Here is a 13,710-nt window from a genome sequence, read left to right as displayed (position 1 = left end):
CGTGCAAGAGAGCACTTGATACTTTTTTTATTATTACCAAACCGTTCCCATAATTACCCCATAATCATTATATAATCCTATAACAAAGCCTCTATTGAAGCCCTGTCTTTTGTCAACGCTGGGACACTGAATCTATAATTGCATTATTCAGTCTCTTCCACCCCCCTATAGAAGCATAATATATCAAAACCATCCCACAAGGAAGGTTTTAGTTGCGAGAAACGCTTCGGCCTATGCGGAACGTCTTTTTGGTCGTGTGGTTTTTCCGCGTCGCAAAAAGTTGTGCCAACTTAAAGTTTAGAGCTCCTGTTGGAAATATCAAAAAAAAAAAAAAAAAAAAAAAAAAAAAAATCACCCTTAAAAAGTATTTGCTTCTTTTGCAGGGAGAGTGGGCGCTTTTAAAAGTCTTCAGAGAGGTGTGTGGAAATGCATTCATTCACAAATTGGACCAGTCGCATTATTGATATATCATATTTTCAAATAATTATCTTCATACCCTTTTGCGCTCCCAGGCAGTGAGAATAAATCGTCAATACATAGAGAAAAAAAGGCAAAAGCGAGTCCCTGAGGAGCGGGTTTGCGTTTGTATGCATGGGGATTGGCAACACAACGGGGCTTATTTACATTAAATACGCCACAAGGTTACAGTGCAGATAGATGAGCGTCATTTTTATCACTCATTACTTCTCTTAAGCGGTGACTGACGCTCAGGACGCACAAGAGGCAACACTCATTTATCCTGGAGTTTTTTTAAGGCGAAGAGAAGAGGAAAAAGACTCGAAACAGTTCACTTGGAAGGTAAGGACTTCTACTTTTTGGAGTAATTTTGTGACCTGGGTATCTTTCCAGCGAGCCAGTGTTTAACGCGCGGTGCTTTCAGCGGCGAGGCTGCCTCTGTGAGAATGCCTCTGTACAGGGGGCACATTTTAAATAAAAGAGTGTTTGTGGGCAGTTCAAGGTCAGAAACAAAGTAAGGTGGTTGGGAATCGGCTTTTTGCTCTGGCCACGGCACCAGGGGAAATGTAACGATGAGGGGATTATTTCTTTAAACGAGGTTCAGCACACCGCTGGGCTCACCAGCTGATTTTTATCCCGTCAACGACGAATACCGCTAGACTCGAACTGTATCCAGCCACTCCGCTTTGCTTTCTACAATGGAGTGCCTTTTAACGGTACAATGCATTTCACCTACCAGATAGGGGGAGTCCAAGCTGAAAGATGAAGGGAATATGCTGATGCCTGGCGATCGGCATCAATGCAAACGTTTACCTTTAGAAGGCAGCGACAGGAAAGCGAGAAGAGAGACAAGTCATAAAGCCGTATTTTTCATTTCAAACTCAGGATGCGCGGCAGGGAGCAGTTGTAGGGACAGGATCGAGGAGTGGACAGTCTTTAACAGGTCCGAAGCGCACTTTTCAACACCCCCGTCATCCGACAAGAATATGATCCGGTCACATCATATGGACATGCCTCATTATTCAATGAACACTATCTCTCACAACGCATCGTTTACGCGCAGGAGTTAGCCGGCGCTTCGCCAAATTTAAAAGGTAAGAAGAAGTGTGGCGCTTATAGTACACGAGTGGGGTTTTACTGGGGGCTTGAAGTGTATTACTCGCTGGGAAGTCAGTTTTGTGGAGGATTGGGGTTGTTTGTGCGGGTGCATCGCAGCGGGGGCCCCTGATGTCTCCCCAATCATGATTAGAAAATAACAGTGCAATTATCCGTAGCGAGTGACGATCGTAAAAAAACGGCGACAAAATAGCAGCTGGGACCAAGACACGGGCTGCGATGCTCGACACCTTGCAACTCAACGCGACAAAAAAAAAACTATTTTTTTTATTCCAGCAGAAAATGATCGCTAAGTTTTGTCTGCCGCTGCATGTTTGACTCCACACTCAACGCGTAAAAGGCGTTCGGGCGCACGGCTTTGCAATATTGCTGCACGCAGATCAGCGATACAGTACGAGACTTTGAGAAAAGTCCAGCCGTGTTCCCGTTAAAAGTGTCCACGGAAAACTTTCTTCCGCACTCGTGCTGACAGAGTACGGCAAGGCGATTCAAGTTTACCGGTGCGTTTGCCACCATGTGTCAAAACTTGTGAGATGGAAGAAGAGCCGGTGAGACCTGCCATTTTGTGCAGTGATCGACCTCTCTTATGAATAAGCAGCCCCTGCACTATGCTTTGAGGAGACGTTACGATGGCATTCAGACGAGAGGGGTAAATATCATGCGTCGAGACACACACAGGCGGCGGGGACATCGACATTTTTTTGGGAACAGATGCCACCTTTGCTCGGGGGGGTGGGTGCGGATGTGAGTTTTTCTTTTGACAGAGGGGGGATAAAGTTAGGGCGAGTCGATAAAAGGCTACAGGAGGCTGATAGACATCCGTTACAGTGGAAATATAAAATGACGGAGCCCATAAGCCAGTAATATTTTTCCAGGGGATGGAAGAGGTCGGTGTGTGACATGCCAGTGCACTCGTGCTCTCGGGACTTTTCGCGTTATCTTCTTTAAATTTACAGCAAACTGTTATTTTTTATGATCCAGCAGGTTGAGCGCGTTCCGTGCGCTACAAATATATACCCGGGTGCCGAATTCCCACACCGAGGGAAGCGATGTCAGAATTTGTGCTTAAATGATGGGGCAGTATTGAATTATCAGTAATATGTGACAGGGACGAGGCTTGTAATCCCGTTTAAAGCCTGTGTCTCACCGTGCGTCTTGAGTGGGGAGGACCTTTTCTTGGAAGTCGAGCTGACCCCTGAGTGATCTGACCTGGGTTATCCAGCCACTTCCAACTGCTACCAGCGCTGCACAATGGCTGTGAAGACACATGTCATCCTTCTTAAAATACTCTACAATGTCTGCCACGTTGTTTCCCACTGTTTCTCTAACCTTCCCTGAAGTTGTCTTGAGCCAACAGAAAAAAAAATGTTGCCTCTTCCTCAGATTCATTGTGCGAGGAAAAGGGATAAATAGATGTACTGTGCGAGTTGAGATGCTGTCATTGTTTAATGGTATGCACAGGGCGGATATTATGTCTGAAATAGTGTCTGGGCGTAAACCCTTTTTGTCAACTCCTTACATTCCCTTATTGGAGATGAAATAGCGAGTGGATAACTGTCCCCGCTCCTCTGACAGTTCAGGCTGCCTCAGACCTGTCTGCCCTCTCCTGCACCTCTCTGCGCTGCTACAAGTTGAAATGTTGTCATCCTCTTCGGGTGAAAATATTTGGGAAGAGACACTGTGTTTAAGAAAAGGCCTTGCTTTGCTCACTGGCCTGTTAGAGGAATTTATGGAGTGAATTTTTTTGTCAAGGCCTCAGTGGATTGTTTAGCAATTTATTTAATATTCTTCAGGCCTACTTTGGATCTATTTGTATTTATCTGCGAGTCAGGATACATTTTTACACTGCATACGACTCACTAATGAATTATCTAATTAAGTGCTGTCATTAAAATAATTATTCTGATAAAATATGCAGGCATTATTTATCTTCACTTCATGGCAAGTCGAATAGATAAATTCACAATGTTTATGGATGGGGTGTTTTATTTTGAAGTCAGCATGAGATTTATTGCAGCAGAAAGAACACACACACACACGCAGCGCAGGTATTTTGACGTTTTCCCGTGCTGTAACTTTCTGACCGACGCAGCTCAAAATGTGTTCTGTGGCAGTTGCCGTTGATCTTGCATTAGTTGCCTTCCCACCTGTGCCCGTGTCAGCGTTGCTAAGGGGGCTGCAGGCCGTGACTGACTGTGGTGATACACATCTCTGAGCTGAAAATGAGGGAGAAGGGAGTGATGAGAGAGAAAGGGGGGGAGAGAGACAGAGAGAGAAAGAGCATGGCATGCAAAGGATGGCATCGAATCAGTCCTCTTTTCACCAGGCTGTCAGTCAGTCAGTCAGCCACTCGGTTCACCGTGGAGTAGACCCACTCGACTGGAGCCGCCACGTTGTCAGTCCGACTCGCTGTGAATTATTCGCACGTTGACATGTACACAATCAGATTTTCTTAAAAAGGAGAGGATAAAAAACAGTGCGAAAAATTACACACTTGTTTAACAAATGCGCATAAAGAAGGCAGACGTCGCAGTGCCATCGCAAAAACACACAAACCCACAGTGAAGTGGTCGCACAAATTACATAATGGAGCAGCCCAGAAAAATATGTGTGTATAATCAATGGGACAACACATAATTTAAGCGATCCTGTACCATAGTCGTGATATATGCATCTGCAACATAGTGCAGTCCACGGTCAGATAGACAGCCTCACTGTTGATCCCCTTCTCATGTAATTATAGGGGAGAGGGCTCCAGCTGTACAGGCTGTGAGGCCAGGGCTCCCAGTCCGCTGGGATCAGGGCGGTGGTGGGCAGGCCAGATCAGGCCAGCTCTGCTCATCAGCCAGCCATTAATTGATATGTGCAGTCATTGTGAAAGCCCCCCCCGTTACCTACTGGGTACAGGCTGTGGATACTGGCTGTGTCATTTCTTCACTTCTATTCTGCTTCTAATCTGCTCTCTCTTCTTCACACGGGCAACAGGGCAAGGCGACAGCGTGCATGTATTCCACTGTGTCTGTGTGTGTGTGTGTGTGTGTGTGTGTGTGTGTGTGTGTGTCCCGCGGGGGATGAGGAAGGTGTCGAAGGGGCTGTAACACACAGGCGTTAGTCTGGGTTGAGCCTTGTAGCTCCATGACCTTGATCTCCAGAGTTCAAGCCAGAGAGGGGGAAGATGTTGGCGAGCTGGGCTTGCAGTTGCAGCACGAGGCTAATATGACAAGCACTCTCACACAGACACACACACACACACACACACACACACACACACACACACACACACACACACACACTCACAATTGAAAGCATTGAATCAAATGCGGGATGTGAACTCAAGAGGAGATCGCTCTGACCACAAAACATCACACGCTAGATTACACACATTAGACAGAAATCTCAAACGATGAGATTTTTTATCACATTTGTTTGAATTTCTGTCATTGAATATGTGAGATTAGATTTTTTTTTCACCGCTATGAGCCCACGGGGTGTGATGCTGAACATTTAGAAGGAACAGCAATTATGATTTATTCCACTGTGGTGATAAATGGAAGGTTGCGTGAATGACCTCAAAGTTTTATGAAGTTAGTGTCTCTGACCTTTGCTCATTATTAGGCCTCTTCCGGATCTAATTTTGTGAAACGAATTTGTAAACTGATGAATATAATTTATCCATCCTTCGCACGGCACGATGATGTCCGACAGCCTCATCGTGTTGTAGTTATTTTTCTCTGTCCAACTTTAAATGTAACGCTTGGCTTTTGTTCGGAAAGATAAAAACTGTGACAGAATGTAAAGGAAATGCATTACCTCTGACTCAGTTATTGAATAATAGAAAAAGCAATAGAAAATGTGTAAGATGCCATTAGCCTGAAATGAATATGCTATCAATTAAATCTAGCTGTATGAATGATCGGATTTACTGAATCGTTGTTTAAATAAGAGTTTATGTTCAGTTGTTGCATGGGTTACACTGTGTGAACGTCTCATCCTTTGCTTGTGAGCTGGAGTGTGCCGTATCTTTTCCCCGGTATGTTCTTTGCCCTGAGAGCTTGATAAGGATTGGGAGTTAAAGGGTTGGAGGAGCAGTGGGTTAGATTGGTTGGGGTGGTGGTGGTGGTATGGGGGTAATCACAGACGTCATTTTGATCTAAGAATAAAGGGTGTAGGGCAGATGAGGTGCTGACAGACAGGCTTGACTTGAGTCCTTTCATGCCGGGGTGCCATCGCAAGGAGCGTCTGCTTGTCTGGGCAGCCAGGGGAGCTGGGCTGGGGTGGTGGGGGCAGCTGGGGTTTGGATGGTAAGAGAGGAAAGGGAGAAATCAAAGTGGTCTTGGAGGGAGAGATGGGAATGGAAGTGGGCGCGAGGAGGATCTGGTTTTTTTTCACTACCAGACTTTAATAAATAACTGAGAATGTGCGTGCATACAGGCCGACGCATGTGTGAGCATTTGCAGCAATTTTAGATCAGTGTGTACATGAGCACCTTAACCCATATAGTGTGTGTGTCAGCCTTGAGACAGTCCATTGTCCAGGCGATGCTCTGGCCTTGCCCATTCTCTCTCCCTTTCTGTGGAATCAGTTGACGCTCACATAACACCAACAAGGAATGTGTCCTGAAAAAATGTAATGAAAAAAACACCTTATCCTCACAACCCGTGATACTCCTCCTTTGTTTGCCCCGGCTTCCCTGCTGAGCTCCCTTGGCATTAAGGCATTATTGAGTTTGGCTTTAGTTTGGTATTTTTTCCTCGAAGTTCATTAGCATTTTGGATTTAAGGATGCGTCATGCAATGTCAGGACCGTTTTCTCTTTTGATGTGTCGAAAGACGCTGCGTTTTCAGCTGTGTCATTTCCGTAGACAACAGCTTAACACAAACGGGCAAGCACACATCAATCAGAGGTCCTGAAGCAGAGAATTGTTACTGCTTAACATTCAGTCACGCTCAGCTAAGACTGTGGTAAATACCTCCAGTGTTGATGAGATGGAAGGTTATACATGTGTGCGAGGCAGGTTATGTCTATTACCCACTTCACATACCATTGCTGACTGCATCGCATGTCATGTCTGCTCTTTAGCTGGTCCACCTCTCGGATGTGACCTCTGTAAACTTCCCAGACCTCTGTTAATGAGCATGCCAAAGGAGCACAAGATGGAGGGAGAGGAGAAGAGGGAGAAAAAGGAGGGTGTGAGGATGCTGGGGAGAACTCCTGCACCTTTAATTATGATCAAGAGGTTTTCACCAAAGGATGGAGGCGTTGCAGTACTGTTGCGCTCGTAAATCTGGCCCCGGATGCCGTATATTGTGTCGAACGATTACTGTACACCATTATAGTGCATATTCAACTGCCTCTCCAGCACCTGATTTGCATAATTGGATCTTTAATGAAACTTGCCTTGTGGAACAAAAAATACAAAAAGTGAGATGAAAAAAGTGGTTTGGCATGAGGGCTGGGGGGGTGGGTGGAGAAAATAACACGATGTAGATGAATGCCCCCTCAAATATTTATTGGACTTGGGAAAGGTGTTGATAGCTGGAAGAGTCAGGTAGACAGAGAGATAAAACGTGTGGTGGTGGGGTGACCTGCTCTGGCCCAGGCGCTCGCACATCAGCGGCAGTGCTACAAATAGGATGAGAAGTGACTGTGAAAGCTGTACATTCCCCGCCAGGTCTCGCGGGTTAAGACTACAATAGCGGGATATTCTCTAGCCCGGGGGGGATTTCAGCTCCTCTTCTGTCGACACTCATTGCACCAACTTGTTACTCAGGGAAGATGGCTCTTTTGTAGAGGAGCCGATTCTGCGCTCGCCTAGTGGAATTCCTCCGTCACAAATATTTTGACAATGCCTAATCAGGAGCCGTCATTTTTTTCTTTTTCAGGGTTGGTGTGGGTTGCTTGGAGCTTTCTTGCAGTCACTGAGTGCTACTTTTTCTTACATATGCGTTTTTTCTTTTCATGTGAATTAGGAATTTCTTGAATTTCTAGTGATAATTTGTTTTTTTTTATGTGCATTTGTGTGTGTGTGTTTGCCTGGAATATGACATTCACTTTCCCTGCCACTTCTTTGCGGCATCCATCTAATTGCTTAATTGAATTCCAACGTGTCCGATGTTTCCCTCGGCCTTAAGGAGGGGAAGGTTAAACTCCTCCCGGTGCCACTTTCACGCCAGTGTGAGGGCCTCAGATAATAATAGCAGGTTATTTATCCTGTCTCGCTGAAGGATCCATTGCTTCAAAGTGACAGCGAGAGACAGATAAAAGGAAGAAAAAAACAAAAATGTTTTAATCAACGTGTCATGAGAGTAGACTATTAGGTAGCGCTCTTGTTTCTGCTCTGAGTGCCCCTCCATTCAAAAGTGGGACAGCCAGTTGTTAATCGAGTGCTAATGTTAAAAAACAACCCAACGTTGATGATGCGTTAAAGCATTTGTGCGCGCTTAGCTGCCTGCATGCAGCAGCTTCTCCCTCTCTCGGAGTGTGTGTATGTGTGTTTGTGTTTCCACTCTACATCCGTGGGAGTGGATCATGTGTCAAAGCGGTTTACAGGTGGCCTGCAGGGCAGCAGCTCTACAGAGAGGTGGAGGAAAGGCAGGCAAGGTTCAAGTACCTCAGAGGCTCTAACGGCGCTGAACTGAGCAATCGCAGCATCTGAGAGGACCCTTCAAAGGCCTCCTTATCACACTCCTCACTCCACCATTTCACTCTTGTTTCTGCAGCCTCTCCATCCTCTGTCCCCACTCTCATCTCTCATTCTTCCTAGCTATCATTTCTTTTTCCTCTCTTCTTTTGCCCTCACTTCTCATTTACACCATCTGCCACTCCATTCATGAATCTTTATCATCGCTAAAATGACAATAAGTTGCCGATTAGTTATTAAGTGCCACACCCTGCCAGCTGTGATTAATTTCCCGACTTTATGAAATTGGCCTGGAAATCACATTAAAGTGATCAGGAATCCAAACACTTGTCCTGTAACTGGAGAGAATTAAAGAGGAGGAAATACCTGACAGAGAGGGGAAGCTTTTCCACCATTTCCAGGTAGCCTAATTGTGAGATCAATTCATAAACAAATGTATTTGACACTCTTTTAGCTGACGTCCCGGTGATCCGAACATTAGATTTTTCTCCAGATGAAGAAACTGGTGAGTGTGCTGGTGTCTTCTCCTCGCACATGTGAATTATCTCCATGCTGGTCGGGATGATTCATCAGTTTCAATCTCACCTTTTTACTAAAAATCAAACAATCGTGACGTCTTTTCTGGCCTGACAACACACATTTAACTACCATCACAGCCCCAGTGGAGTGTCAGTGGAGAGTTTGAGTGTCCCACGATGGTTTGAGCACACATACGAAAGAAGCGATTTGGGATTTTTTTGTTCTTTAAATTGTTCTTAACTCAATGTGACAATTGGCAGCCAGAAAACATCCGTATTAGCCTACAAAAGCAGTGTGCTCATGTAGCGGTGGATCCGGAGAGAAAAGAGATAAATACACAGTAGGCAGAGCGATGACAGGACAGAGCGGGAAAAAACACTCGCAGAGAGAAGCAGTGAGCAGAAGGGGAGAAGGAGTGAGACAGAGAGGAGGGATGATGTACTTAACGGTATCTGTAGGCTTCCTTCTGAACAAGCTGCTGCCACAGATCCTGGGAGCCTGCGTTGATAAATTCGGTTTGATAAAAGTCACTGAAATGCCGGCCTGTCTGCACACCTCTATTAAGCGCTGGTACATTTGTCACAGCCAGTGGAAGTCAACCAAAGGGTTTTAATGTCACATCAGGCTGAATTAAAGACTCAATCGAAAGCCCTGAAAGGTTTAGGTTTTTATTTCAAGTGACAGAAGTGGTGGTACAGCTGTGGCTGGTGCTAAAGATTACTGGGCTCAAGTTGATCAAGGCAGTCATTTTACATTTCATATTTGGCTATTGGGAATTTTGTGATTATTTGTTGCTCATTTTAGCCTGGATGCTCATTTTGTATCTGATGACTTTGAGTGAGGGAGGCGGGTGGGGGGGTAGGGGTGGGGGCGCTTGTGTGTGTGTGTGTGTGTGTGTGTGTGTGTTTGGGAGTGAGGGGGTGGGGGTGGTTGGGGTTGAGCTCATCTCGAGTCTGGCATTATTTTTCTAATTCATGTTTTTTAATCAAGAGAAATTAGATCTATGTTGCATTAATCATCAACATTCCTTAATATAGCAAACTGAGGGAGCATTTAAAAAAGGCTGCATTTCAAAAACACACAACTTTCCCCCTGAGAAGCCCCTTTAATACCACAGTACTGTTCTCCATTTATGCAAAAGTAAATAAGTAAACCCAAAAGGCAAATGAGCATTCCAGGCGTTTAAACACACAGCCTTCTGTAAACGCCTGGTGCAGCCGCGACCACATCTCTGAGGCATAGCTGCTATGAGACGCAAAGGGTAGCTACTGTGCTTTTTTTTTTTCTTTTTTTTTAAGGTAAATATATGTCTACTTGTTTATTCTTGCTCTTATTTGAGGACAGGGTATACAAAAACAAGTCCTTTTTTCTGATTTTTATTTTCTGGAAATATAACCGTAAGACAGTGAAAGGCCTCTGTTTAATACTGGAGAGCGTTGGACAAGCTTTGGGACTGTACACAAATTATTGGAGTGGGGAGGGGGCAGAAAAGAGTTGGAAGAAAATAAATGTGGTAACGCTTTATAATACCCATCACTAATACATGGTAAATGAATAGTTAATTCACTGTTAATAACAATGAAGTGCGTTATAATCTATTTATTTAGTAATTGTAGAGGTTTATAAACATCAGCTGCAGCTTTATAATGTTTGTAGATGAACTATGCAGTATTTATTAACCATTTACAAAGCATTATAAACATTAGTTGCAACTATTATGCATTTTAAGCAATACACAATTGCTTAATACACGGTTTATAAAGCATTTCATTGTGTGTTAACAGTGAAATAACAATTAGCTGTTTAATTAATGATACATGTAACATTAATTAATGATGGTTGTAAATATGGTAACACCTCTAACATACAGTATTCATGACAGGGCACCACAGTATTTACACCTCACCGCAGATACAAAACCAAAATTTGATGCTGAACTTGTGAAGCCAAACGTTGAACATTTTACAAGTTTATATGAAACATTTGACTTTACTTCAGTTCTGTTTCTGTTATGCAGACCAGAGCGACTGCAAATTAAATGCTCTTTTCCTTCAGAAACCAATAATTAACTCGACATGTATTGTGTGTTTGCAAGACAAACACCTTTGTCGTACAGCCCTTTACTTTTCTGCACCTACACCAACCATCAGTAACTGATGAAAGCACTAATAATAAATACGAACACAATGAAATTCATCCAAAAATATTTGAGCTTCTCTTCTCTTCACTGCGTCTTCTTTTCTTGTCCATGCACACACACACACACACCGAGACACACACAAACAATCAGTCGATCCCACCTGGTGTTTTATTTAATTAGGTAAAATACACATTACATGTACATGCGCACGCTTGTGTGTTTGTGTAAGTGCGTTTGTTCGTCAAGAGCTGTCAGTCTTTTATGAACTACTTTAAAAAGTGTTGTTCAAGGTGGGAGCTAAATACTATTTATCTATTATTTATCTGCCTTATTACTGGGGTTGAATTTACAAAGAGAGCTCTCCGACGTGGGAGAATTCCCCCGGCGCCCAGCTCTTTCCTTTAATACCTCTTTTTAAGTCATAAGATGCGCTCCCACCCCTGCTGAAACAGAAACCTTTAACAGGTCTCCTGCAATTTCCAACAGTTTTCTCAAATCATCTTTTTTATTTCTATTTTCAAAGGGCCTACCTCATCATCTCCTCTCTCTCCTGCCCCCACCACCTCCCCCTCATCTGCCTCTTCCTCTTTTGTTTTCATCCTTGTGTTTTTTTAAAATTATTATTATTCTTGATCGTGAGCTGCAGTTGTTTTCTTTGGCTCAGAACTGCATTTTATCTCTTTTGTTGTGTCGTTCACACCAATCGTTGTAATGGGGAAAGAGTTAAGTGGAAGTGCCCGGGCTCTTGTTCGGCTTGTCTGTCGGCTGCTTTGGTAAACAGGACTGTCAGATCTGCACAGACAGAGACGGGGGGCATTTGCATCCATGGTGTGGTTGATGACACTGATAGGCTTGAAGGGTGGGAGTGAGATCACCCGTTCACAATGTGTGTCCCAAAAACTGGAGGGACATTTTGAACAGCTTCGCTGTTTCTAACCTTCTGTCACTCGATGACACCCATTAAAGGAAGAATTGGAAGAGGACATGGAAGACTTGAATTTGTTTATTGCTCCGTTCTGACTGTGCAGTGTATCATAGTAAGTCAAAATTGTAAGAGGTTTTGTTCACAGGCAGGACCATCACATTTTATAGTTCACATTTCAAGTTCAAGTTTATGACAACTTTGATCTCATGTTGCTCTTCCAGCTAACTGTAGGTTGTACAAGTAATTGCTGAGACTTGGAGTGAGGTGACATTGTTAAAAAGAAGTCAGACAAGGGAAGAAACATGAGCGGTCAGACGACTGGACGGGCTTTAAACAAACCCACTGAGCTGCATGTGGCACGGCTAGGCAAAGCCGTCTCAGTGACCGAGCACAGTACTGCAACAACAAAATCCCTCATTGATCAAAATGCCTTTCCCCACAGAACACCATAATAAAAGCCACGTATGTAAAATGTTGTCAATACACTTCAAAATGCTAACAAATTAAACCATCGCTATTTTATTATAAATGTGTTGCCAATGCGTGGCAGTAGAGATGGTGATGTCATTTGGTTGGTCCAACAGTAAAATATCTCAACAACTATTACATTCATGATCCCCAGAGGGTGAAGCCTTCTGACTGTGATGATCCATACATTCCGCCAACACGATTGCGCGATGGTCCGTAAGAAAATGCTCGGCTCCATGTGATGTAAACTTCGTCAACAGAGGTTGAGCGTGTAGGCTCTGGGCTGAGTGTACCTCCAGTTTGTTGTGACCGCGCTAACACTACACTGCCGCAAGCTACGGAACACATCATACATGTGGGGAATGCGTCCTCCAAGTGGACTCCAGAGACTAGTAAACCAAACTACTACGTGTCCGTGGTGTTGGTGAGAAGTTATTTGTATGTGTTGCTGTCATCTCAATGTAAAGTCTTGTGTTTTCATCGGAATGAATGGGAGTGTTGAGAGTCCAGCTCCACAAACTGACTTCATGGTACTTGCTGTACTAGTTGCATGCATACAGTGTTTTAATGTGGTGAGGGGTTTAAACCATCATTTCAGGTGTGCTGAGTTTTTGTTTTTTTTAAGTTTTTAATTTAAATGTTTCTCATGTTTACAATTTATTGACTACTGAAATCTTATCATGACAGAAAAACTATGAACATGAGATAATAATAGTGAGAACAGCGATCCTTCCAGCCAGACTTTTAACCTGCTTGAGGATTTCTTAAATTGTTGAAAGTGATAACCCGTATTCCGTGCCACAGCACAGTAACTTGCACACTTATTGCCCCGCTTCCTGTCCTGATTGAGCGCCTGCACACTTCACCCTCCCTGTGACCCCCATGACCGAAACTTGCTCTGTCACAGGAAGTCCTTCAACTCTGTGCTCATATCCTTGCAAACACCCCTCATCCTGCCTACACACCATCAGGACGATCTCATGGCAGAGCTGCTTCGTATTAGGCATCGGAGAGGTTTGCTCCACAAATCTGATGTTGAGGTGGAGTTTATTTCTCTCTCTCTCCCTCATAGCCTCCGTCTCTCTGATTGCCGATCAGCCCCCGAGGGCTTTGAGGCGCTCTTGCTGGATCCCTGTGATTAGAGTAAATGGCCTCCCCTCTGCTCACCGGAGATCAGGGTTGGTTTGCGGGATGGGAGTGAGGCGGACTGAGGAGGGCGAGGTGAACAGCGCAGGAGAACTGTGAGGGTGAGGATATGGGAATAGATGGAGAGAAGGCTAAGAAAAAAAAAAATCTGAAGTGTTGGTTTGACAGCTGGTCAGTTTGAAGCTCACTGGTGACAGGATCCTTTAGGTGGGTATAATATCATGCTTGCACAACATCAGATTTATGGTAAAACTGGCTTCCAAGTGAGGGAAAAAGACATCACATCAGCCTCCTAGTGGT

At 44.2% G+C, this 13,710-nt stretch overlaps 1 protein-coding gene across 8 annotated transcripts in view; it reads left to right on the top strand.

Annotated features, from left to right (window-relative positions):
- Nucleotides 1–241: 241 nt before the first annotated feature.
- Nucleotides 242–13,710, top strand: part of znf536 (zinc finger protein 536) — a 228,412-nt gene continuing 214,943 nt past the window's right edge. For 6 of the 8 annotated variants that reach the window (XM_084349077.1, XM_084349074.1, XM_084349073.1 and 3 more), the window contains exon 1: nt 242–798. The gene's annotated coding sequence lies outside the window, so the exon portion shown is untranslated. Of the gene's footprint in view, nt 799–1,113; nt 1,551–13,710 lie in introns of those variants that run through there. The other 2 variants (XM_084349072.1, XM_084349076.1) reach the window with 1 other exon arrangement.

The sequence above is a fragment of the Pagrus pagrus genome, assembly GCF_965226575.1.
Source record: "Pagrus pagrus genome assembly, chromosome: 1".
NCBI classification, from domain to species: domain Eukaryota; kingdom Metazoa; phylum Chordata; class Actinopteri; order Spariformes; family Sparidae; genus Pagrus; species Pagrus pagrus.
This window is presented reverse-complemented; position numbering and strand designations above follow the sequence as displayed.